Source organism: Moschus berezovskii, chromosome 17 (assembly GCF_049115385.1).
Source record: "Moschus berezovskii isolate FMDL1 chromosome 17, NW_MosBer_1.0, whole genome shotgun sequence".
In the NCBI taxonomy this organism is placed as follows: Eukaryota; Metazoa; Chordata; class Mammalia; order Artiodactyla; family Moschidae; genus Moschus; species Moschus berezovskii.
The window spans coordinates 69,580,141-69,607,275 of record NC_142476.1 but is presented as its reverse complement, the minus strand read 5'-3'; the positions used below and the strand labels follow the sequence as shown (position 1 = coordinate 69,607,275).

Sequence of the window (27,135 nt, the reverse complement as noted above, 5' to 3'; positions counted from 1 at the left end):
CACACCAGGCCTCCCTGTCCATCACCAACTCCCGGAGTTCACTCAAACTCATGTCCACAGAGTCGGTGATGCCATCCAGCCATCTCATTCTCCGTTGTCCCCTTCTCCTCCCGCCCCCAACCTTTCCTAGCATTAACAGATGCTAATAAAAGACTGCTGAGCCAGTTGAATCACAGGTAAGAATGCCAAGCCTGGAAGAGCAGAAATGTATCTGTTATGTCCAGGAGAGCAGCAGCAAGCTAAACTTAAGAACTTCTGTACCCAGTACCATGGGATATGACTTTGTGGCCAAATGAGAATGCAGGGAAAGAACTCCTGTAAGGAAAGAATTTCCAGGGATCTAGGGGGTCTTCTGTTCACATAGGAAGATATAATATAGTGACATTTAAGTCTTTAACATTAGCATATCTCAGTCTATCTTCAGGAAGAAAAGGTCTTAGAAAATCTAACATGTACAATTGTTATTTCTCAAAGTAAATAAAAGATTGCTTTTAGCTGTGATCTTCAATATTAGGTCAACAGTGAAGTCAAAAATGGCATTAAGCATGTGTAAGAAAAATAGTGTAAAAATGCTCCCAGGATGATTATTTATTCTACAGAAGCTTTAGAGAATCACAATGCTAGGTGGACACAAAGGTAGAAATCAAGTAGACCAATCATTTGATTTTCAATATGATAATGAGACTAAGGAGAAAGAAAGTCAACCATTTGTTGTTGGTGGAACAGATGGTAGAACAGAAATCTTCCAACCGCTGGCCCAGGACTTTTTGAATGGCACCATGAGGACTCAGGAAAACCAAATGAGAAATAATAAGCCTGACTTTCTGATTCCTAGATAGTGTCAGCAAATTACCTATACCCATTCTATTATGAGAACTGTCAAAATGCTCTCTTCTTGAATGTGAAGAGGTTTACCTACATTTCTGCCAGTTTGGAAATGTAATTTCTTGAATAAATTTCTGATATGGCTCCTTAAAGATGAGATGGAACGTTAGACTTAACTTCAGAAGAGAAAAATGTTGCACAATTTTTTGTTTGATTTTAGGAATGGATGAAGAAAACATGGCAGGAAATGAAAAAAGTTGTTGTTGAGCTGCTTTGTCATGTCCAACACTTTGCAACCCCATGGACTATAGCACGTCAGGCTCCTCTGTCTTCCACTATCTCCTGGAATCTGCTCAAATACATTTTGAGCCTCTGATGCTATCTAACCATCTCATCCTCTGCCATTTTCTTCTCCTTTTGCCTTCAATCTTTCCCAGCATCAGAGTCTAGTCCAATGAATCAGCTCTTCTCATCAGGTGACCAAAGTATTGGAGCTTCAGCTTCAGCATCAGTCCTTCCAATGAATATTTAGGGTCGATTACCTTTAGGATTGACTGGTTTGATCTCCTTGCAGCTCAAGGGACTCTCAAGAGTCTTCTCCAGCATCGCAATTTGAAAAGTTCTTTTTTTCCAAAGAAAGAAGGAATGCAAGCAAAAACAAGAACTAGAATGAGAAATAAAAATGGAAGAATAAGTAAGTAGAGGAGAAAGAGCCAAATGAGAACTTTGGAGTCTCCACATGAATGAGACGGATGGGTAAACTCCACTAAGAGTATGTTGAACGTGAAGTTAATCTATTTTAACTGATGTGATTTACTTGATATAAGTGACAGAGAGAGAAACGGAAATAATAATCATCTGTCAAACAATCAGGTTGACTGTTTCTTGACTGTCCTGGACACTGTTTTCTTTTTTTTTTTTTAACCTAACCTGGCTGTTTCCTTGACCAGTCAAGTCAAAACAGACACCCAATTTGTACATGTCAACACAGGCTCGCTCTCGAGTTAATGGTTCAGAGTCTGAGTCACTGCACTGAGAACCCCAGATCCTTACTTTTCTCTTCTTTTAAATTAGAATGAGATGGCTTCTGTTTATACTTTCATTAAATAGAGCCACATGATTACAACCTTTCCACTGAGGGTTTTGCAGAGAATTTATTAACATGAGCCAGAGTCCTGGACTACAAGACTACTTGGTTGTAAGCCAGGAGTGGCTGAGATACACTCTTGATTTGCTATTTTTCCTCATGAGCTCTGGTTTAATAGGTTGCTTTTAGAGGCTTTGAGGAGCTTGTGTCTATCTATTGAAGGAAGAAAGAAAGATGTGAGTATTTCTTCCATGTGGTCTAAATGTTTCTATTATTCCTATGTTAGCAGAGATTTGATTTGAAGCCTGAAGTTTCTCTTTCAGTTGTCCTGGGAAAAAATAATGCTCAGATTCCTGGGAAGTGGTGGGGGTTTATTAATTTGTGATATTTTATTACTTGTGATAATCAACCTGGAATTTTCCTAAGGGTATATTCCTTTTATTTCAAAGATCCTCCCCTCTTCAATCTCTCCTGTATCCTTTGAGATCAGCTTTCACAAGAATCACCTTGACTGCCTCTTAACATCTGAAAATCCACATAGTCTTTGAAATTATTCTTTCCTTCCTCTGTATTCTTAGCACTGTCTTTTGCATCCCCTGTCATGTATCATACTATATCTGCACTGTAATAGTTTCCTGATGATAGAAACTCTACTTTAACATTATTACTCTTTAAAAGTGTAATTGACAGTTGTTAAATTAAACTGAACTGCATAAGCTAATGGGGAGGGACTGAAGAAATTAGGAGAAGGACAAGGTTATTGGTAGCTGAAGGGACTGTAGAGAGATAAAGAGCATGAGGCAAGATTGCTTGGCATTATCATGGAAGGGGGTTTTGGGGGATGAGGGGTCTTACAGGGAAAAAAAATGAATGTACAGAATGTGGATCCCTAGGATGAAGACAATGGGAAGTGGTCAAAAGTGAGTAAAGCTCTGAAATTAGAAAACAATGCTACTGACAAGGGCTTAATTTCCAAAATATAAAAGTAGTTCATACAACTCAATAGCAACAACAAAAAAAGCAACCCAATCAAAAAATGAATGGAAGTTCTAAATAGCTATTTCTCTAAAGAAGACATATAGATGGCCAATAAGCACAAGAAGAGATGATCAAAATTGCTAATTATTAGAGAGGTGTAAATCAAAATTATGATGAGATACCACCTCAGACCAGTCAGAATGGCTATAATTGAAAAAGTCTACAAATAACAGATACTGGAGAGGGTGTGGAGAAAAGAGAACCTTCTTATGCTTTTAATGGGAGTGTAAATGGTGCAGCCACTATGAAAAATAGTATGGAGTTTCCTTAGAAAACTAAAAATAGAGTTTTCATATGATCCAGCAATCCCATTCCTGGTCATATACCCAGACAAAACAATAATTTGAAAAGATACATGCACGCCTATGTTCATAGCAGCACTATTTACAATAACCAAGACATGGAAACAATCTAAATGTTCATCAACAGATGAATGGATAAAGGTGTGTTATATACATACAACAGACTATCACTCAGCCATCAAAAAGAATGAAATAATGCCATTTACCGCCTGCAATGCAGGAGTCCCCGGTTCAATTCCTGGGCCAGGAAGACCCTCTGGAGAAGGAATATTCTACCCATTTCAGTATTCTTGTGCCTCCCTGGTGGCTCAGATGGTAAAGAATCCACCTGCAATGCAGGAGACTTGGGTTCAATCCCTGGGTTAGGAAGATCCCCTGAAGGAGGGCATGCAACCTACCCCAGTATTCTTGTCTGGAGAATCCCCATGGACAAATGAGCCTGGCGGGCTGCAGTCCATGGGGTCACAAAGAGTCAAACATGACTGAGTTACTAAAAACACAGCACACACACAGAGCAACACGGATGGACCCAGAGATTATCCTACTAAATGAAGTAAATCAGAAGGATAAAGACAAATACCATATGATATTACTTATGTGTGGAATCTAAACTATGACACAAATTAACATATCTGAAAACAAAAACAGTCTCACTTGTGCTTGCCAAGAGGTAGGAGATGGGGGAGCACAGGATTAGGAATTTGGGATTAGCAGAGGTAAACTATTATATATCAGTTCAGTTCAGTCGCTCAGTCATGTACGACTCTGTGACCCCATGAATCACAGCACGCCAGGCCTCCCTATCCATCACCAACTCCTGGAGTTCACTCAAACTCACCTCCATCGAGTCGGTGATGCCATCCAGCCATCTCATTCTCTGTCGTCCCCTTCTCCTCCTGCCCACAATCCCTCCCAGCATCAGAGTCTTTTCCAGCAAGTCAACTCGTCGCATGAGGTGGCCAAAGTGTTGAAGTTTCAGCTTTAGCATCAGTCCTTCCAATGAACCCAGGATTGATCTCCTTTAGAATGGACTGGTTGGATCTCCTTGCAGTCCAAGGGACTCTCAAGAGTCTTCTCCAGCACCGCAGTTCAAAAGCATCAGTTCTTCGGTGATCAGCTTTCTTCACAGTCCAATTCTCACATCCATACACGACCACTGGAAAAATCATAGCCTTGACTAGATGGACCTTTGTTGGCAAAGTAATGTCTCTGCTTTTTAATATGCTATCAAGGTTGGTCATAACTTTCCTTCCAAGGAGTAAGTGTCTTTTAATTTCATGGCTGCAATCAGCATCCACAGTGATTTTGGAGCCCAAAAAAGAAAGTCTGACACTGTTACCACTGTTTCCCCATCTATTTCCCATGAAGTGATGGGATAATAAGGTTCTACTGTAGAGCACAGGGGACTATATTCAATATCCTGTGACAAACAGCAACAGAACATAATATGAAAACCATATATACATGTCCATATATATGTATAACAGTCACTTTGTTGTATAGCAGAAATTAACACAACATTGTAAGTCAACTATACTGCAATAAAGTTTATTGCAGTATAAAGTATCAATTCAGTTAAGTTGCTCAGTCATGTCTGACTCTTTGTGACCCCATGGACTGCAACACACCAGGACTCCCTGTCCATCACCAACTCCCAGAGCTTACTCAGACTCATGTCCATCGAGTCGGTGATAACAACCAACCATCCTCTGTCATCCCCTTCTCCTCCCGCCTTCAATCTTTCCCAGCATCAGGGTCTTTTCCAATGAGTCAGTTCTTCGCATCAGGTGGCCAAAGTATTGGAGTTTCAGCTTCAGCTTTCAATGAGTATTCAGGGTCAATTTCCTTTAAGATTAACTGGCTGGATCTCCTTGCAGTCCAAGGGATTCTCAAGAGTCTTCTCCAACACCACAGTTCAGAAACATCAGTTCTTCTGTGCTCAGCTTTCTTTATGGTCCAACTCTCACATCCATATGTGACTACTGGACAAACCATAGCTTTGACTAGACGGAACTTTGTCGGCGAAGTAATGTCTCTGCTTTTTAATATGCTCTCTAGGTTTGTCATAACTTTTCTTCCAAGGAGAAAAAACTTTTCTTACATCTTTTAAAATAAAAAAAAATGTAAGTTTAGTTTTATTAAATGCTGTAACTGTTACCTTTGTGATATATCCCCTTCTTTGTGAGAAACAAAGGAAAAATCAGAAGAATAGGAAAGGGTAATCATCCCACCCCAGAATACCTTCCTTTCCCCTTCCTCTAGGTGGTCTACCTCGTTTCTCAAGCTCCCAAGCCTCTGTGATGTCTTGCTGGTTTTGTATTCAGTCCCTATTCAGCTGTGCAGGCTGTTGTTCTTCCCAGCGCTCAAGTATCATTTTCTGAGATGAAATTATCCAAGTCTATTCCTCCTGTTGGGCTTCCCAGATGGCACTAGTCATATAGAACCTGCCTGCCAATGCAGAAAACATAATAAGATGAAGGTTTGATTCCTGGCTCAGGAAGATCCTCTGGAGGAGGGCATGGCAACCCAGGAAGTGTTCTTGCCTGGAGAATCCCATGGACAGAGGAGTGTGGCAGGCTGCAGTCCAGAGGGTTGCAAAGAGTCAGACACGACTGCAGCAAGAGCACACATTCCTTCTTTTAAATATGGTTAAGACATGTGTTATTAAATAACAAAAAAATATACAATAAGCATGTATGCATGGCCTTATTTTTCATTTATGACTTTAGTAAAATTATAGATAGAAAGAATAGAGCAGTGAATCTTTTGACTTCCTATTTACCCCCTCTTATGATAAAGTAATTAAATTCATTATGAAATCCTAAAAAGGATGTTAAGTCCTTGGTAAAACTGAGGAGACATTGTGTTGTTCAGAAACAGGTGTTGACAATGAAACCAGTAGGCCAATCCATAAAGGGAGAAAACACAGGGCTGACTGAGAGAAGCCTGGGCCAAGGAATAATTGTTGAGGGTTTACGTGGAATATAAACAGCCAGCCTCTCATCTCATCCCCCTGTAGCCTCTATTCCTACTTGATCATCATCTTCCAGTTTCCCTAACTTTCCCTCTAGAGGGTGACCACAGAGAGAAATTGAAAAGGCAGCAGCCCCTCACTCTCACTTTAGAAAGGAAGCGGAAGAAACCTATGGTTCTGCCCTTTCAGAGGAAGGTGAAATCATTTTCAAATGGCTTCATATATGTTATCTCATTTGATCCTTGCAATAATTACCCAGTAAGATGAAAAGTAATTTCTCTTACCTGCCATCTTCCTCCTATTCAGTTAAAGAATCTTAGGGCTAAAAAGATTTATGAGAATTGTCCAAGGTCACAGGATTGATGAGTACAGCCTGGCTTTCTCTCACCAAAGATGGCACTGGCTTTACTTCTCTTTCTAATTCTTGGCTTACCCATGACAGGTCTATGCTAGTAAGATGAGCACTATTTATTGGGTGCTTTATGGATCAAACAGACTCTTGTGAACTGGGGTGACTTGGGTTAAGACAGACTTTTGTGAACTGGGGTGACCTGGGTTAACAAACCATGAGGCATGACTATTTTATTAGGAAATTTTGTCCTGGGATCTAAACAACTGATTTACATACAATATTTTAGTACACAGTTCCTTTTAAATTGAGGACTGCCTGTACTAAGCTTCTAAGGATAGAAAGATAGTCTTTTTTATTTTTCCTGTTCTGCTTTTGGAAACTACCAACAAGGGTGCCAATTAGCACCAGATGGGACAGGGACTGTGTGATGTGGAACTCCAACCACTGGGGACTGGAAGACATCCACTAATGTATTAAGCAATCGAAGAGTCAGAAGTTGGGCAGGATTGGAGTTTGGCACAATGTAAAGTTCTGATCTGTAAAGACTTCACTTTATATACAAAATTTGTCTCTCCTTCATTCACTGCCTGTGAGGAACAGCAGGGAAAGAGGGAATTCAAAACTCCAGTACTTTTGCAGCCATAGACTTTCATAAGCATATTGCCTTCCTCCTTGAATCCTTTCTCCATGTTGAAGTTGAACTAATACTTGGAGAATCAGTAAGTAAAGGTACAAATGCTTGTTTCCTTGAAACCTTGGATATTTAAGTATATAATTCTTTCTTAGCTGTCTTTACATTTACAAACATTTTTATTTTTGAAATTAGAACTTTGCATCTGTACAAAGCCAACTGAGGGCCTGATGCATTCAGTTCAGTTCCGTTCAGTCGCTCAGTCGTGTCCGACTCTCCGTGACCCCATGAACCACAGCACGCCAGGCCTCCCATCCATCAGCAGCTCCCGGAGTTCACCCAACTCATGTCCTAATGTCATCTAATGTTCTGATGCATTAGATAGCACAAACTTAAAGGCGATTCTGATGTAAATGGCATATGTTTACTGAAAACATAGATATATGAAAGCAATCTAGGAATTTCTATTGATATTCTCCAGATAAATGTCTATTCTATTTTTTTATATATAGAAATAAACTTTTTTATTTTTATTTTTTAATTTTAATTGGAGGCTTTTCTTCACCTAGTTGTATCCATTTGGTAGAAATGGATAGGCTACAGCACAGTCCATTTGACTAGAGAGTCCTGTCACTTACCACTCACTATAAACACAGTTTCCCCAGGCAGTTTACCCTGAAAAAAGCTGAACACAAGACAAATTTATCACAGTTTTGGCTCAGCTTGGTACAAACGTGTGTTTAACAGAAATGATCAAAGTTAAGCTTCATCCATAAAATTAATGGGTTCAATGTAAACATTTCTTCATGACTTATTTCTCATTATGGCACACATAGAAAATGGTATTATTTGGTAGCATTCACCGGGCCAAAGAACTAAGACAGTTCGTGGCCAGAAGAAAACAACTGAGGGTGACAGGCACTGTAGAACCTGCCCAGCCAATCCAGGGGCCGAGGAAGTCAATATTTCAGTTCATCTGGAACTCATCAGTTACACACCAGTGTGTCAACATCTACCACTGGGCACACAAGTTTGGAAGCTCTGGAGGAGAGGATGTTTATGGACTCACTGGGGATTCCAAGACTTCTTTTTAGCATAAATTCACTGGTGTTTAACCACTGATTTAGGACTTGACCATCATGGTCCAATACCTTCTAGAGCATAAACTTGTCCCAGAATGTGAGTCTCTTGGTTAACAGCATTCACGCTGTGATGACTAACTGTCCCAGTTTGACCAGGATTAAGGGGATTCCCATGACATAATGGAGATTTTCAGTGCTAAAACTAGGACAGTCCTAGGAAAACCAGGAGAGTTAGTCCTCTACCAACCATATATTCAAATATTCTATGAAGGAAACACAGAGGAAATACACTTTCTGCTTTCGTAGGCTCAAGTGTTTGCAGTGGTCTTCCCAGGCCTTTGGAACCAAAGGCAACAGCTCCAAAGCTGGTTATGGAGTCCAGATCTATGCTTTATAAAGCAAAATCCTGTGACTTTTTTATGAAATGTTTTCCTTTGTAGAGTTGTTTTTGCCAGTTCATAGAGGAAATAGTGGGCTGAAATCAAATGGCATGACTGAATGACTAGTGCTAAGCAAATGATTCGTGCAAAAGCTTCATTGGAAACATTCAAACTCAAAACAATAGTAGTTCTGACATGACTACCTCTTGCCTGAGAAACTCATAAACACAGCCTTTAGGCGATCCTTTTTTTTTCCCCAGCAGCTGCTAGTCCTTTAATTTAATTATAAGCTATAAGGAAGCTTCTTAAAGAGGCAATGTGTGTGTACCACACTGTGTTCAGAGGACACTCTGTTCGCAAAATTTAAGACAGTCAGCACTGTTGGAATTACATGTTCTAATAAGAGATGGGTGGACTGGTGTGGGAGAAATAGGAACCACCATCCCTCTCCTCCCCTACTCGACTTAAACCAAAATTGTTTTTGCGGTTCAAAAGTATTCACATGACAGTTTCTGTTTGGCCAGAGTGGACTAAACTGCGATACCAAGAAAATGGTTTCTTCTATCTTTTATGCTAATACAGATGTCACAGGACTTAAGAAATTCCACGGCTGGCTCTCCAGACTCATGTATAGTTACTATTTCACTCTTAATATGTATTATGCACTTATTGTGTGCACAGAGCCAGGCTTTGCTCTGAAAGGAATGAGAAATAAGCAAGATGAAATTATTCTCTTGATGCACACACCATGTCTTGTGGAAAAGCCATCCAAATTAATTTTCACACCAAGCAGAATAAAATCAGTACAGCAGAAATGTGAGAACAGGAAGAAAGGAGGAAGTGGTATTTGAGCCAGTGGCATTTGGCAAGATAGGATGTTAGTGAAAGAGGTGAAATTTGGAGTTCTAAAAATAAACCACAGGAAGTCTTCTCCCTGGTAATAGCCCAGCAAGACAAGTCTGCTCTTGCTTCCCTGACAGGCATGTCATATATGAGCTCCCTTTTCTGAATGAACATTGACCTTGAAGTCAGGTAAACTTGAGTTTCAATTCCATTTCTGCCTTATATTAGCTATGGGTCTGTGTCAATTGTTTAGCTTCTCTAAATTCATTCCTACATTATACAAGGGAATTAATAATGAAAGAATTGTATTAATACAGAAAAGGTAAAGGTGAGATAATGTAGGTAAAACTGCTTTATACAGAGACAGAGAAAGATAAACACTGAAAAAGAGACACACAGAGAGACAGAATTCTCTGGGGCCACTTACCCCTCTCTTTCTGATTCCTTTTGAAACCCACTGCATATCCTCCAAACTTAAGTTTTCAAGTAGAATGACTTATACTGAACTCTGAGCAGTGTGTAAAAAGCTCCTATTTCTTTTATTATCAGAGAAAGAAACAAATACATTTAAAACTTAAAGCCAGTCTAATTAGATCCATCATTTTAGTACCAATGTCTTGTTACATGGAAGACATGAAATTAAAGATGAGTAGAGAAAATGCTGGGAAAAAAAAGAGAGGAAAGGATAATTAAGTATGTAGTGTTCGTCGCTCAGTTATGTCCAACTCTTGGTGACCCCACGGATGTAGTCCACCAGGCTCCTCTGTCCATGGGCTTTTCTAGCAAGAAAACTGGAGTGGATAGCCATTGCCCTCTTCAGGGGCTCTTCCTGACCCGGGGAGAGCTCATACCTCGAACTCACACCTCCTGCATTGCAGGCAGATTCTTTACCATCTGAAGCACCAGGGAAGCCCCATTTAAGTATGTAGACAAACCCCAAATCTAAAACAGGCCAAGTGTGAATCTTATTTCAGAAAACCCAGTCCTCAGAATTCAACAGAAAAGATTGCATTTTTAATACCCAATATTCCAATGAAAACCAGTACCCATGCCTCTTTCACATGTCTTTTATAGTATCTTTGGGTACTGATATTTGATCTAATGTAAACAGAATGTTCGCTGAACACACCAAGCACCTCTTAATATGACACAACTTTTTTTCTGATGGAGAAATCATTGAGGGTATTGCAATGTGGGTTTTGCAACATGTACAACATTGGCACATGATAGTGATAGGATTGCAATATTTTTTCCCTCCTGAACATATTCCAAGTCCTTATTTGAACATCTAATATGGGAGAACCAAACAATGATTCAGGGTTGGCAGGTAGGATATGATATCTGTAAAAGTCAAGTTTCTACGAACACTTCTCCCCCTTAGCCATCTTTTCCACTGCTTAATTTCTTTCACCATCGGTAATATTTTTTTTTCCAAATACCTATTTCAGCTTTTTCTTCCTCAATAAATATCCATCTTTAGAAGGGACAAAAAACCACACTTCATTAAAACTGCAAAGACAATATTATGTTTTCCCTTTTAGACTCAAAGGTGGAGGGTAGCCATAGAATAAGTAGAACTGGGTAGAGAGAGTGCAGAAGAGAGAGAGGAGAAGAGAAGCATCATTTCCATTCTCCTCCTTTTGGGGGCCACATTCCATTGTCTCCTTCAAATCAATGACAAATCCACACAGCAAGTTGCTATGCCTTCTACCCGGCTTCCAGTCTCTTAGAAGGAGACCAGTGCCCCCCAACACCGATCACTATGTGACTTAGGGCTTTCAGGGGTTGAGGCACTCCAGTGGGTAATATTGGCAGACAAGTAACAAATCACATTTCCACCAAGTCTTTTTTTAAGTCTCCATGTCAATTTCCTTGTGCTGAATGAGTCAAATACTTACAACTCTGGTTCTGTCATACTTGGCAGAATAACACTACATTTATTGATTTTTTTTTTTATGTTTGAGAAGAATTCTATGATCTTCAGCAACTTTGCCTCACTCTATTACAGGCTTCATCTCCTTGGGATTTGTCTTTAAATTATCACAATGTTCATTGTCATTAGTGCAAGCAGTGGTTGTACTAAGTCTATTACTTTTATGAAATGCTAAAATTCCTTTTTAAAAAACAAACCTGTAAGGAATTAACTAATGAATACAACAGATACGTGGAGAAAGTAACTTACATCTACTCATTCATTTATTTATTCATTTATACAACTACGTGTATTGTACCCCCACTACATACATGGTTATAGGCATTGGGAATACGGTAGAGAAAAGAAGAAAGACAACCCTGTGGTTATCAAAGAGGAAAGGAAGGAGAGGGATAAATTAGTAGTTTGGGATTGTACTGACTACTATATATGTAGATAACCAACAAGGACCTACTGTATAGCACAGGGAACTATACTCAGTATCTTATAATAACTTATGTGGGAAAAGAATATAAAAAAGACAATATATACATTTTTGTGTGTGTGGAACAGAACCACTTTGCTGTACACCTGAAACTAACACATTGTAAATCAACTATATTTCAATAATTATTTTTAAAAGACAGTCCTTCCAATCATGACTTTTATAATCTGCTGTGAGGAGGCAGACAATAGACATAATAAATAATTGTATGACAAAGCATCTTGAAAGTGATAAGTGATCTACAGCAAAAATGCTTGCGTGCAAGCTCTGTTGCTCAGTTGTGTCCAACTCTCTATGACCCCGTGGACTGTAGTTCACCAGGCTCCTCTGTCCATGGAACTTCCCAGACAATAATACTGGAGTGGGTTGCCACTTCCTCCTCCAGGACAGAAAAATTACTTAGACTAAAAGGGACGGAAGATTCTGGATGGCAAGAGTGTCATTTTAAACGGAATGCTCATGGGTACCCGAGGAAGTGATACTGAGCAAAGAATTCGAGGAGGTAAGGAGTAAGCCAAAAGGGGCATCTGAAAGAGTACTCAGATGCGAGTGTGTAGTGTGCTGGTTACAAGAAGTGATGGCTAGTTTTATGTGTCAACTGGACTGGGCCAAGAGATGCTCAATAACTGGTAAAATGTTATTTCTAAGTGTGTCTGTGAGTGTTTCAAGAAGGCCTGAAAAAAAAGGACAAATTTCCTCTCTTTCATCTTCTCCTGCCCTAGCACACTAGCATTCCTGGTTTTTGGGTCTTTGCAATCAAACCAGAACTTACATTAGGCTCCCCTGGTTCTCACACTGACTCCGACTGAATTACACCACCAGCTTTCCTGAGTCTCCACTACATTTGAAACTTTCAGATGACAAATCTTGGGACTTCTCATCTTCTATAACCTTCTCAGCCAATTCCTATACATATCTATCTACCTGCTGCTGCTGCTAAGTCACCTCAGTCGTGTCCGACTCTGTGTGACCCCATAGACGGCAGCCCACCAGGCTCCCCCGTCCCTGGGATTCTCCAGGCAAGAACACTGGAGTGGGTTGCATATCTATCTACCTAGCTACCTATATAAACATACACATACATGTCTTTATATGTATAACTATGTAACTATCTTTATGGGCTTCCCTGATATCTCAGCTGGTAAAGAAATCCACCTGCAATCCAGGAGACCCCGGTTCAGTTCCTGGATTGGGAAGCACCCCTGGCGAAGGGATGGGTTATCCACTCTAGTGTTCTTGGGCTTCCCTGGTGGCTCAGATGGTTAATAATCTGCCTGCAATGTGGGAGACCTGGATTCGATCCCTGGTTGGGAAGATCCCCTGGAGGAGGGCATGGCAACTCACTCCAGAATTCTTGCCTGAAGAATCCCCATGGACAGAGGAGCCTGGCGGGCTACAGTCCATGAGGTCACAAGGATTTGGACATGCCTGAGTGACCATGCACAATGCAGCACATCTAAGTTTGCTCCATCTCGTAAGTCTTATCCGACTTTTTGCGACCCAATGGACTGTAGCCTGCCAGGCTCCTCTGTCCCTGATCTTTCCCAGACAAGAATACTGGAGTCGATTGCCATTTCTTCCTCTAAGGGATCTTCCAAACCCAGGAATTGAACCCGCATCTCCTGCACTGGCAGGTGGATTCATTACACTGAGCCATCAGGGAAGCCCCATGTATCTTTATAGATTTACATAAATTTTATACTATTGGTTTTGTTTCTCTGGAGAACCCTGACTAATATATACAAAATAATACCAGCCACACTGGCTGACCATATATTATTTCAGGCTGTATAAAAAGCTAGAGACACAATTTTACCATAGTGTTTGAAAATCAAGCTAATAAAATATGTTCCAGTAAAATATTACTCTATTTCCTTCAAACTAGGCTCAGAAAAATCTTATGCTTAGTGAGATCAGTGTTCTCTCAATTTCAGTTTATCAATTAGTGTGTACAAAACATCATAATAATATGATATTGGAGCAAGTGTTATTCAAAATTGGATTATTAGTTTTTGTTTTCCATTGTGATATAATGAATATGCACATACAAATACTGAGATGTTTGCTTTTTGAAAAAAGAAAATGTTGACGTATATTCTATAAACATTGTGTAAGTTATGATATAAAGTTGCATTTTATAGGCAATTTTATTGGTCTTATATCCATCAGCCAAAAGTCTCAGGTGCTTAGGTTAGTGGAAAAATAAGCTACTGTCTGTAGAATTTTCAATAAAACAGTCAAAAAAGAGGTTGATGTTAAAGAAAAATTGACATAAAAACTAATATTATTTTAGAGACTCAAAGTTGTTTTTTTTTCCTTTATACTATGCACATTAGGTCATTTAATAAGTTTACTTCTCTCAAAGGATTCAGATTTTTCCAAAATATCAATTTGGTGTTCAAAGTTGAATTCAAATTAAGATTGAAAAAATATATTTTAAACTCTTCCAATTGCTAAATTTTTAATTATGTCTTTATATGCCATTTTGCTTATCAGCATGAAAAACCTCAGTAAAGACATTAATAATAGTAGAAAATGATTTTTGAATCAGCAGCAGAAGGAAAGCTTACAGTTTCAACAGGAATGCTAAGTAAAACTGATATAGTCATTTTCCAAGACAAAGTAGGAGAGTTAATTGCAAATAATTAAATTGGGTTTCTAGGCTGAATGATAACTTTGGAGCTGACATCTGATCAACTGAGCTCACCTATCCAAATAAACGTAGTATGAGTTGGTCTGTTTTTCTTTCATTATATTTGAAGCTAGGAAAATCTAAATGGAATAACCAGTCTCTTACCGACAACTCTGGTTTTTTCCACTGCAAATGAGCTAATATTCTGGCCTTTTTTTTTTTTTTCTATTTAAACAAAACTCTAAATAAGTTTTATGTTTTTTCAATTTACATACACATACCCATGCCCACTTAACCTGAAAGCAAATAGAGTTAAATGAAAGGAATGTCTTTAACTTGAAGTCCACTCACAAAATCCTCTCCCCCATGCAATTGTCACAGCAAAACTCAGGGGCCTTCACAGTTACCTGTGGAAGCTTCTTATCCCTCCCCTCTGTGAAATTACTCTGCTGAGCACCATGGTCTTTATTTTACTAGGCAACTGGCTCATTTGTTGATGGTAATCCATGGAAACATGATACTAGCATATCACTTCTTTAAAATAGTTTAATTTTTTTATATTGGCATTGAGTTTTTTTTTAATATTGGCATAGAGTTTTTTTTATATTGGCATAAATTTAACACTGTTGTGTTCATTTCAGGTGTATAGCAAAGCGGTTCAGTTATACATATGCGTGCATCTACTCTCTTTCAAAATCTTTTCTCATTTAGGTTGTCACGTAATACCGAGCAGAGTTCACGACTGTATAGCACAGGGAATCAGTGTGTTACTTCTAACATGACAATCATTACTAGACCCTCCCTGAGATAATTATCACAGTGCTCTAAGAGAATAAAGTGAAGCAAGAACATCATGACAGCAGATTGGAGAGGGTGTTCACTGAACTAGTAAAATCTTATTAAGGAAAGAGGGTCAAAAAGGCAAGTGATGGTCAGCGGCAAACATTCCCATTGACTTGGACCAAATATACTGGGTGCTAAAGGACTTTCCAGGTCAGGTCTCAAAAATGGCTAGAGAGCAACTAAGTCTGGCAAGCATTCATTTAGTTCACTACTTAATATAAACTTATAAAAATTTTAAACCAAAAAACACTAGTTTTTCTCCATCTGAATCCCCAGCCCCCATCCACAGAAATAAATACTGTTCAGAATATCACTAGTAATATCTACAGAAGATAGGTATTCCATGCATGTGTATTTGATATGTGTGTTGTGTGTATATATAATACTCAAGACACAGAATAACATATATAAAATATAAAAAAGACAGAATTTTATTTATCATAGCATATTCAGGTATATATCAGCTTCCCAGGTGGCACTAGTGGTAAAGAATCCACCTGCCAATTCAGGAGACAAGAGACGCGGGTTTGATCTCCAGGTGGGGAAGATCCCCTAGAGGAGGGCATGGCAACCCATTCCAGTATGCTTGCCTGGATAATTCCATGGACAGAGGAGCCTGGAGGGCTGTGGTCCATAGGGTTGCAGAGTCAGACACAACTGAACCGATTTAGCACACATGCACACATATATATATAGATAAATATTATATATATTTATACACACACTCTTATATAGCACACATTGCATATTACACATTGCTGGCGTTACTCTAAACCATCTCAGACTTTGAGGTTTTTCTTTTTTTTTTCTTTCTCTTTTTCCTCTTTTTTTTCAACTAGGAGCATAGTTGATATGGGGCTTCCTGGGTGGCTCAGTGGTAAAGAATCCACCTGCAATGCAGAAAAGGCAGGAGACCCCACAGGTTTGACCTCTGGGATGGGATGATCTCCTGGAGGAGGGCATGGCAACCCACTCCAGTGTCCGTGCCTTGGCGAATCCCATGGACAGAGGAGCCTGGCAGGCTGCAGTTCACAGGGTCACACAGAGTCGCATGCGGCAGAAGAAACCGATCCCCACCACATGGTTGACATACAATATCATATAAGGTACAGATGTACAGTACAGTGATTCACAATTCTTAGATGTTATACTCCATATATAGTTACTAGGAAAAATTGATTGTATTTCCTGTGCTGTATAATATATCCTCGTGGCTTTTTTGTACGTAGTAATTTGTATGTTTTAATCCTCTAGCCTTACATTTCCCCTCCCCCTTCCCTCTCCCTGCTGATAACCACTGCTTTGCTCTCTATATCTGTCTGTTTCTTTTTTGTGATATTTACTAGTTTGCTGTATTTTTTATATTCCACGTACGCTGTTTTTGTTGTTCAGTAGCTAAGTCAGGTCCAACTCTTTGTGACCCCATGGACTACAGCAGGCCAGTCTTCCCTGTCTTTCACTATCTCCTGCAGCTTGCTCAAACTAAATAGGTGATATCACACAGTGTTTGCCTTTCTCTTTCTGATTTATTTTGTTGTTGTTGTTGCTGCTGCTGTTTAGTCTGACTCTTTGTCACCCCCATGGACTGTAGCCTGCCAGACTCCTCTGTCCACGGAATTCTCCAAGGCAAGAATAATAGAGTGGGCTGCCATTTCCTTTTCCAGGGGATCTTTCTGACCCAGGGATCCAACCCACGTCTCCTGCATTGCCAAGTGAATTCTTTACCACTGAGCCACCGGGGAAGTCCCTGACATATTTTACTTAGCATAATACCCTTCATCTATGACTTTGAAAGTATTCTCTTGTGAATTATTGCATCCTCTGGATTGCATTGAAGGGACTGATGAAACAAAAAAGGCTCCTAGAACAGGACCAAATTCAGATGTAGGGTTTTCCTCCATGGAAAGGAGATAGATATATTATTACTATGAAATTTTCAGGGGATAACTTTTCTGAAGGGATGGAAAGCAAAAGCATTCATCAAGGAAAAGGAATGAGACTAACGACTGTGGCTTATGATGGAATCCTGGCCTTCCCCAGCCTCTGTGCTGCTGAGGATACATGCACATCACCACAGACAGCAACTCCAGAGTTCCCAGAGCAGAATACCAGCAAAGCAAGCAGTGGCCCACATCGACCCTGGACATGGACCACTGAGAGTCAGCTGCCAAGTGGATGAACTTGGGAAAGGACTAAGGCTTTAAAATAAAAAAAAGCTTTAATACTTCAAGGACATCTCAGATGAGTTACTGGTGGGATTACACAAGCTTCCATTCATGCCACCACAGAGAGAATCAAGAATATTAAAGTTTAAGCAATGACATCTTCGGATACATAAACGTAATATATTAAAGGCCAGTTATGTACTAAAGCTTCCAATTTCCTAAAAATACTAGAGGAAAGCTTCTCTTGGGATATAGAAGATATAGATGATTCTTCGTTTACAACCTGGAGTCCATTTCACATTACATTGTACACTCTATGGAGAAGAAGACTTTTTCATCTCTGCGTTCGTAACTTGATCTATAAATGTGACATGCTGCAGCCAGCTCGCACGGGCCCATGAGAAAGTGAAAGTGTTAGTCACTCAGTCATGTCTCACTGTTTGTGACCACATGGACTGTAGCCTGCCAGGCTCCTCTGTCAGTGAAATTCTCCGGGCAAGAATACTGGAGTGGGTATCTATTCCCTTCTCCAAGGGATCTTCCTGACTCATGGATTGAACCTGGGTCTCCTGCATTGCAGGCAGATTCATTGCAGACAGAGCCACCAGGGAAGCACCAGGAACATGAAAGTCACCTATTAAATTTTTCAGATATGTTATATGCCAATTGTGAAACATGGTCATTATAGAAAATGAAAGTATTAATCCTTCAAATAAATTACATTAAAACAACAATAACACGTACTTAAAACTCAACACCTGGGACTTCCCTGCTGATCCAGAGGTTAAGAATCTGCCTTCCAATGCAGGGGACATGGGTTTGATCTCTGGTCGGGGAACTAAGATTCCACATGCCACAAGGCAACAAAGCCTGTGTGCAGCAACCAAAGAGCCTGAAAGCTGCAACTAGAGATATCCACATACTGCAAATGAAGACCCAGCTCAGCCAAAAAGAAAGGAAAGAAAAAAAAGAAAGAAATACACATTCAAAAAAGAAATTCCATGAATCGGCAACCTGAAATAAATGAAAACTAAAACTAAACAAGAAATGTGTTCTTCCTTGTATCCAAAACATAAGTACTTACTTTCCTCCTTAAAGCACTTCTAAAAGTAGATTTTAGTAACTGCTGATTTAGAGAGAGATTTATTAGAGGTAGAAAAGCTCTAGTCAGTGCCTTGCCAGAGCAGCAGCATAAGGAATTTACTTTTCATGACAATTTACTTAAATGTATATTTTAAAATTCTTCAGTAAGAATATACACTCTGTTTAATGGGTTTTTTTAATAGAAATGGGTATAAGACTCTTCACTGAGACAAGAAATGTTGAGTTGGCAAGGGTCTGAAGAAAAGGAAACCCTTGTACACTGCTGGTGGGAATGAAAATTGGAGCAGCCACTATGGAAAAGAGGATGGAGATTCTTCAAAAACTTAAAAGTAGGACTACCATATGATGCAGAAATTCCACTGCCAGGTATATATGCGAAGGAAATAAAATCACTAACTCAAAAAAGATAATCTGCACTCTCAACTTCTTTGAAGCATTATTTATAATTGCCAAGATGTGGAAACCATCTAAGTGTCCATCAACAGATTAATGGATAAAGAAAATGTAATGGAAGATAAATATAGATATTGATATAGATATATTCAGTTCAGCTCAGTTCAGTCGCTCAGTCGTGTCCGACTCTCTGCGACCCCATGAATCACAGCACGCCAGGCCTCCCTGTCCATCACCAACTCCCGGAGTTCACTCAAACTCATGTCCACAGAGTCGGTGATGCCATCCAGCCATCTCACTCTCGGTCGTCCCCTTCTCCTCCCGCCCCCTTACTCAGCCATAAAAAAAAGAGGGAGATCTTGCCATCTGCAACATGTTTCCTATAACCAAAGAATTGAGATACAAGTGATTTGACATCTGTATAATTTTTCAGAGAATACTTAAACTATTCCCTGATGTGTAACTATTGCCACAGAAAGTAACCACTGTGGAAGGAAGTCAAACAGAAACTGACCAAAAATAGGCAAAACTAAGGATACAATAAATTGAGCTAATGTCTTTGATTATTGGTTATGAACAAGACAAGATATCTTTACACACATGCCTTGCATATTGCATTAAGAAATTTGCAATAGGCTTAACTATGACATTATAATGATTCAATAACTCGCTTTCATTTTCTAAAACATTGCCTTGCATATTGCATTAATATATCTTTAATAAGTCTGACTATGACATTATAGTGATCCAACAAATGATTTTCATTTTCATGTTCTATCATTTCATTTGCTCAAAGCATGAATGTTTCAGGGCAGCTGTTAGGGCACAACAATCTCATTTTGGTGCATGAATTGAAACTTTAAGGAAGAAAAGTTTGAGGACTGATGAATGGACACATTTCAACACACACGCTTAACACCAAGAAAAGGAGCCTGCTTTGTGCTTATTTCCTCCTATGTAAGTCAGTATAAATAGGGGGCCATTAATGTCTTTTTCAGAAGAAGGAGCTAGAAAGCCTGGTGAGCTTGTCTCACTGGCATATAATAAAAACTTGGAAGGCAAGGACCAGGCTGCTGTGTCTCCCTAGGTGAGAAAGGTGTTCCCTTCTTTCTCAGCTCTTCTCCCAACCAGAAGGATGATGGGGAGTTTCTGCTTCCCCATACCTATTCCAGGCAGCAAAACTCAATGTCAGCCTTCTGAGATGCCAATCCAGCACTTACAGAAGTATTAGGGTCACTTAAGGAATATGAGCAAGAAAAACAAGAGAAAAAGTGACTTTGGAAAGCCACCAAAGACTCAAGAGACGGCACTTTAGGACCAGGCAGAGAATGATAAAGGATCTTGGGTTTTATGTGTTTAAGAGACTTGAACCACATCGTTATTAACAAAACCGTAAGGAAACCCTGGTTCTAGTGTCATTCTGCCTGGAGGAACAGTTTCATAAAGGGAGAGTGGACTCACAAGGAAGACTAGGATTTGCTTGGGATTTTGCCCCCAAAGTGTAAGAATAGCTTAAGCATTAGGTATTCCTAATTTGTTATAACTTGTGAGCAACTGGCTACGTTGGCAACTGTTAAGACGCTGGGACTGCATTGGAGTCTAATAAAAAGCCCCAATAAAAGTTTTAAACTAGTTCACACATCTGCAGTCTAACGGGGGTAGGGGTGGGAGGTGGGGGTGGGGGTGGAGGGGTATTACCTAATCCTTACCATTGCCACGACTGCCCCACCCACCCGACTGGATACTTGCTAGAGAATGAGGGTGGGGAGGGTTTTGGTGCCCCATTCCCTCAAGGCAAAATTTACTGCTTCTCAGAGAACCACAACCATCTTCAGAAGAACCAGGAGGGGATTTATTTAAAGAAATACAGCTAATTCCCTTGGGTTCCCATAATTTGCACTTGCAAAATTTCTTTGAAAGGGGCTGAAGCCTGCCTCTTCAATGGAGAGATAACTTCACCAAGAGACCAAAACTGGAAGTCTGGCATTTTAATGCCCCCCATGCAAAAATAACCCACCACATACCAGGGTCCCAGCTGTGGCTCCGTCCACCTATTGTGATTGTGTGATTTCACTCTGGAGCGGAAGAAGCAGGGAACCTGTGGCAAGAGGTGGGAAGCCTAAGATTTCTTTCCACATTTTGGAAATTCATCCAGAAGCTTGAGAAAAACAAAAGGTGGAATTTTTAATCAAAATTTTAAAGCTTTGCCAATATGAGGACATTAAATGCAGAAAGAAAAAAAAAATCTTGTCCCATTCCAGAATTAGTGTTATATTTTTCTGAAAGCATTTGCAACAAAAGCTGATATTATGATACATTTAATTAGGTGATGGGCTTCCCAGGTGGCTCTAGTGGTAAAGAACCTGTCTGCCAATGCAGGAGACCAGGAGACCTAAGAGATGTGTGTTCAATCCCTGGGTCAGGAAGATCCCCTGGAGAAGGGCAGAGCAACCCACTCCAGTATTCTTGTCTGGAGAATGCTATGGATAGAGGAGCCTGGTGGGCTACAGTCCATGGGGCCCAAAGAGTCTGACACAATTGAGCGACTTTCACTCACTCACTCATGCATATATTGGGGCTTACCTGGTGGCTCAGTGGTAAAGAATCTGCCTGCCAATGCAGGAGATGTGGATTTGATCCCTGGGTTGGGAAGATCCCCTGGAGAAGGAAATGGCAACCCACTCTAGTATTCTTGCCTGGGAAATCCCATGGACAGAGGAGCCTGGCGAGCTATAGTCCATAGGGTCACAAAGAGTCAGACATGACTGAAGTAACTTAGCACCACAGGCATGCACTCAGAGATTATTCAGGCACTAAGTGTAAACCTGTCCCATATAAGACCACATCAGCTGGCTGGCTGAGTGGCAAGAAGGTGAGAAAGGCACTTAGCTGCTAACAGAAGCAGCCTTCAAGACCTGTACCCACCAGGAACACATAGATCAAATCAGCTCTTAAGGATTTAGTCACACATTTATATTAAAAAGGAGAAAAGTCACCTTCTGGGATTTTTCCAGAGCTTCAAATGATCTCCTTTCTCTCAGCTCATCAAGCTTAAAATGGTTTCCTTTGTTAGCCTTCAGCCACCCTTGCCTTCCAGACCAAGGAGATTTGAAACCCCTCTCTCCCCAGGTTACGGAAGATACAATGGACTTTTCAGCTCACTTTTTTTTTTTTTCCTGAAAGAAAATCTCTCTGTCTCCTAAAATCAGCCCCAAACCACACAAAAGTGTGGAGTCTGTGGGAAGGAAAGAGCCCCGGTCCAGCTCTACGTTCCATCTCCCCACGGCCCGGCTGAGAACTGCCAGGTAGCCGTGCCAGATGACTAGCATCAGGTGATCCTCAGCATCAGACAATTAGCAAAATAATCTGCCTTTTTCTATTAATAATAAGTGACTCATTGCAATGTATTTATGGCCCTACAAGTGGAATGTTCTGATCAGGTCTTTAAACATGCGTGTGCACACTTAAACAAAGAAATATAGATCCCACAGACCCACTTTCACTTTGGGGGAGAAGATCAGTTTCCATGGCATGCCTAGTCAAAAATAAAAAAGGCACTATTAAATTTAAGTCCACTAAGGAACCACAAATAAAAGTTTGTTAATTGCACTTTAAAAGCTTAAAAGCTCTTCTCTATAGTTGCTGCCATCTTTTTTTTTAATTTTTATTTTCCTGTTCTCTAGTTCATGAAAATTAGAATGGTCTGAATTTGAGTTATTACTCCCCAGTAATTTCATAAAATCATAGAACATTTCTTTTTCTGTAATGTTTTTATTTGTTCTGCTTATATATCAGGTAGCCTGGAGTCTCATTTGATTCTCACTTGTCTTAAGGATGTCTGAGGCATTGGCTTTGAGCACAAGGGGAGTTGGGAATTGAATCAATTGGGTCTGATTGATTCACACAGGGAGTCAAAGAGTTAAGTTTCAAGTTCAAGCCTTTCTGAGTTTAGAACCTACACACACTTGGTCCTTCGTGATGCTTCTCTCTGCCTAGCAACATGTAATAGTCCTGGAGATTCTGACTCAAAGCTTCACAAAGCAAGGAAACCATTCAAGAACAAGTGCTCCTTCACCTTCCTTAATTATAATTTGAAACAACAGCCCATTTCCACCCACTATGGCATTTTCTGGCTAAGAGACATGGTGACCACAGAGGTCTGGAACAGCAGCAGTGAGCAGGTTGTCAAGAGAACGTGGAACCTTTGGTCCCTAGGTGGGACTAAGAATAGGAGAAAGGCTGAGACCAAAGAACTTGCCCTGGCTGAAAGTAGAGCCCGGTACAGGATCCAGCAACTTTGCTGTTGACCCAGACACCCACAGGGCAGCATTAACATATTTCCAAGATCATGGCCTTTCCATAACAGAAGCTATTTTGTTGCCAAGTTGCCAAGAATGTCTGGTAGTGTCAGAGTTGGGCTTGGGTGGGGACTTCAACCAAATAAAACTTTTCTTGTGGCTTGCTTCTATTATTTTTCAGTAGCAATAAGGATTCAGAAAACCACCTTTTAAAATATATTTTATCACCTAAATATTTTCTATCAGGGATCCTTGAGTGGTGATACCTTGCTTGTCCTGAGTTGGACCCACGCTCTTTCCAGTTTTCTGCAGCCACCATACTTGCCATTAAGGAGAAACATCAGACACAGAAAATTTTCCATTCCAGGCTAGTTCTATCACTCAGTCCCATTACTCGAGCTCAGAGGGTCTCAACCCCCAGCCCCCTGCAAATTAGGATTTCATAGAGAGTGTAATCAGCATGAATATTGAGAGAAAAAATTAGAACACACTTGGTGTCCTCAATAAAGAAAGATTCCAAAATGTGATCTATTAACTTATTTGAATAGGATTAATACTTACTCTTGTTTCTGTTTAGTCACTAAGTCGTGTCTAACTCTTTTGCGACCTACAGCCCACTCACTCTAGCCCACCAAGTTCCTCTGTCCGTGAGATTTTCCAGGCAAGAACACTGGAGTGGGTTGTCATTTTCTTCTCCAGGGGTTCTTCCTGACCCAGGTATCAAACTTGCATCTCCTGCATTGCCAGGCAGATTCTTTACCACTGAGCCACTGGGAAGCCCTTAATATTTATGCTTACCCCCAACCTATGACAAAATTATTAACAATCAGTTAAAGATGTATTGGTTTTTTACTAGAAAACCAGCCATAATATAGTACAAATGAGTAAAGTTCTGAGCTCTGAGTCCATGACAAAGATGGTGAAACTCAATTCCCATCATCCTCTGACCTCCATGCCTCTGAAATGATCATCTGAAACTATAGTACACATTTATAACTATGGCAATGTTGAAATAAAAACAAAAAATATGTTAGGCATATCATTTTTCTATTTGAAAATCTAAGTATTGATTTTTGACCCAAACACCTTTATACATACCAATTAAAGAATATATTCAGTAGTTTATATATATATGTTAAAGTTTTCAAACCTAAGAATTGATTTTTTCTTTCTTCTTTTTTTTTAACTTTTTCTTGTTTTGCTTGTTTTTTATTTAAATATGTTGGATTTGATGTGGGAGTATCCTTCTTGAACATCTTGTATATTATTTGCTTTTCTGGTGCCTTTGTACAAATAAGGAAAAAGTGATCTCTCTGGACCATTACTTGACAAGAGAATGTTATTTTTTAAGAAAGGAAAAGGTGCCAGCCTTTTCCTCCACGGAGAACAAACGACTTCAGCTCCCTGTCATTCCCTCTGTCTGGTATTACGGGAAGTGTTTGAACTGTGAAGCTTAGAAGCAAGTAGCCTGAACGGCTTGCTCACAGTCACCTCACAATTATTCTTTTACCCCCAATGTCATTCAAAATTGTCTCTAGAGAACACTTCTGAAATCTGTCTTGCATTTAGGCTGAGACATGGTTTGAAAAGTTTCTAGCGTTTAGTGAGAACTCAGGGACCAGGTACGTTAGATGTCTTGCAATGTTCAGAGAAGTGTCAAACTACAAGTAATTTTTCTGCATTCTGCAGATTAAATTTTTAAACCAGTACAATTACCTGAACTTTGAGCCTAATTCCTGTATACATATAAATTACAGAATATATTTAGCTGTTTGCATATATGTTAAATTTTCCAAAAAAGCAATTACCGTATAAATCAAGAGAAGCCTATACTTTGTAACAAAGATTTTTCTCAACTGTTTGGAAAACAGCACTGCTAAAAGAAACTCAGGTGGTAGGATTTGCATTTCTAATACAAGACACTGGCATTCCACCTGTATTAGCAGTTTTTCCATTTGTGATTGAACATGTGTATGATTGTATTGCTTTAGATCTTATTTCAAAGTGTCGAATATAAAGGAAAGTGACAACAATATCCAGCTGACTATTTAAAATTGAGGTTTTTAGTTTTGCCTATAAAAGTCACCACTGTGTCTTCAAATTCTATGAATTTTGTTTTTTTTTTCCTGAGTGAAGCAGCAAAATCATTGATTGAAGAAACAATTTATAATAAAACACCCTAATAATAGTACGTCAAGGTTGTATATTGTCACCCTGCTTATTTAACTTATATGCAGAGTACATCATGAGGAACGCTGGGTGGAAGGAAGGACAAGCTGGAATCAAGATTGCCAGGAGAAATATCAATAACCTCAGATATGCAGATGACACCACCCTTATGGCAGAAAGTGAAGAGGAACAAAAAAGCCTCTTGATGAAAGTGAAAGAGGAGAGTGAAAAGGTTGGCTTGAAGCTCAACATTCAGAAAACTAAGATCATGGCATCTGGTCCCATCACTTCATGGGAAATAGATGGGGAAACAGTGGAAACAGTGTCAGACTTTATTTTTTTGGGCTCCAAAATCACTGCAGATGCTGATTGTAGCCAGGAAATTAAAAGACACTTACTCCATGGAAGGAAAGTTATGACCAACCTAGATAGCATATTAAAAAGCAGAGACATTACTTTGCCAACCAAGGTCCGTCTAGTCAAGGCAATGGTTTTTCCCGTGGTCATGTATGGATGTGAGAGTTGGACTGTGAAGAAAGCTGATCGCCGAAGAATTGACGCTTTTGAACTGTGGTGCTGGAGAAGACTCTTGAGAGTCCCTTGGACTGCAAGGAGATCCAACCAGTCCATTCTAAAGGAGATCAATCCTGGGTGTTCATTGGAAGGACTCATGCTGAAGCTGAAACTCCAATACTTTGGCCAACTCATGTGACGAGTTGACTCACTGGAAAAGACTCTGAAGCTGGGAAAGTTTGGGGGCGGGAGGAGAAGGGGACGACAGAGAATGAGATGGCTGGATGGCATCACCGACTCTGTGGACATGAGTTTGAGTGAACTCCGGGAGTTGGTGATGGACAGGGAGGCCTGGCGTGCTGTGATTCATGCGGTCGCAAAGAGTCGGACATGACTGAGGGACTGAACTGAACTGAAATGAACTGAATAATATTGTGAAAGATATGTCACATTTCCAAGTAATCTTGTCTCTGGGATGTTTAAAAATAGTCTTTTGATCAAAAAAAGAACAAATCTTAAAGAGTAGTACAAATGATTACAAAATGTGGTAATCTGTACAAATATTGGAGAAAATCTAATCATACAAGCTGTACAAGGATTTACTTGAATGATGATGGAATGGAATAGAAAAAATAATTTTTTACTTTTCCATTAAGCAATGTTACTATTTTAAGAAGTATTGATGGGATGCAAATAGTATTGAAAAATTAACCATGTAATGAACTATAAAAAGCTAATTTGTAACAAGTGTATGAAAGCATCCCATAAGAAAATATTTGGGCTTCCCTATTGGCTTAGATGGTAAATAATTCTCTTGCAATTCAAGAGACCTGGGTTTGATACCTGGGTCAAGAAGATTCCCTGAAGAAGAGAATGGCTACCCATTCCAGTATTCTTTCCTGGAGAATTTCATGGACAGAGGAGCCTGCAATGCTTAAGTCCATGAGGTTGCAAAGAGAGACTAACACTTTCACTTTTTTCAGGAAAATATTTACTACTCACATGCATAAGATTTGCAAGGGAAAAAAAGTTATTTTTTTTTTCAAAAAATTACTATTATTTTCAAAATTACTGATAGAGGACAAAA

At 39.7% G+C, this 27,135-nt stretch overlaps 1 long non-coding RNA gene across 1 annotated transcript; it reads right to left on the bottom strand.

Moving 5' to 3' along the window:
- Positions 1-4,741: 4,741 nt before the first annotated feature.
- On the bottom strand, positions 4,742-6,647 carry LOC129551115 (uncharacterized). Its single transcript, XR_008684992.2, has 3 exons — positions 6,511-6,647; positions 5,524-5,700; positions 4,742-5,355 (listed from the first exon to the last, which is right to left on the bottom strand). It is a non-coding gene; the product is annotated as an uncharacterized LOC129551115 (long non-coding RNA).
- Between the last annotated feature and the right edge of the window lie 20,488 nt (positions 6,648-27,135).